This window comes from Penaeus monodon, chromosome 22 (genome assembly GCF_015228065.2).
Source record: "Penaeus monodon isolate SGIC_2016 chromosome 22, NSTDA_Pmon_1, whole genome shotgun sequence".
Classification (NCBI taxonomy): Eukaryota; Metazoa; Arthropoda; class Malacostraca; order Decapoda; family Penaeidae; genus Penaeus; species Penaeus monodon.
In genome coordinates this window covers 28357048-28357787 of record NC_051407.1, presented here as the reverse complement: position 1 = coordinate 28357787, position 740 = coordinate 28357048, and the positions used below count along the sequence as shown (strand labels likewise).

The following is a 740-nucleotide window of genomic DNA, read 5'->3' as shown; positions in this document are numbered from 1 at the left end:
CTGAAAAAGGAAAAGGAACTATTTAATATTTATCATTCACAATGAAGGATATGACAGGAAAAGGTACTGGCTAACTGTATGTTCATGTTAACACAGATGAGGTGAATGTCAGTCATTTTGACTGATTTGTTGGTCTTGATTACTTTGGCAGTAAATGAAAATCATATGTTTATAAAGCACCCGTTATGATAATGAAGTAACTTTCAGTATGTGGAAGTCTTTACTTGTGTGTCTAATTTTTGACTGAAAAGTCTTTGAGGTTGTCATAGTGATATTATATCCTTTGTAGGACTTGATTTCTATGCTTGGAACTGATAGCATATCTGGTTTGTATCTGCCCTGCCCACATGCTGTTCTCATGCTGATGATTGCTTTCCAGTGTCCACAACACCTAACCAAAACTAGGAGTGAGAGAAGCCTAAGAACTGTGGCACTTCACTTTTAACTATTAACAAACTAGAAAAATGTAGTTTCTAGAAGAAACCAATATTAGTCTTTATTCTTTTTTTTTGCAACTTATCAGAAAATTCTGTATACATCTTCCTTAGATGTAAATTATGTTGAGTAATATCCCAAGACTAACAGAAAGCTGTTGCAGAATCTAAGTATATTATGTTAACTTCTTTTTTTTTCAGCTATATTCTTTAGTATGTGTTCACATTGATTCAGATTTGGTATTTCTAAGATTATGGAAATCTGCTCTCCAGTGTTTACTTTGTTTTCCAGGTAAACTCACTATG

The 740-nt window shown here is 33.1% G+C and overlaps 1 protein-coding gene across 1 annotated transcript in view; it reads left to right on the top strand.

The window, feature by feature from the left end:
* The window catches only part of LOC119587081 (28S rRNA (cytosine-C(5))-methyltransferase-like), a 23957-nt gene that overhangs the window by 20555 nt on the left and 2662 nt on the right, over positions 1–740 (top strand). The window lies entirely within an intron of this gene.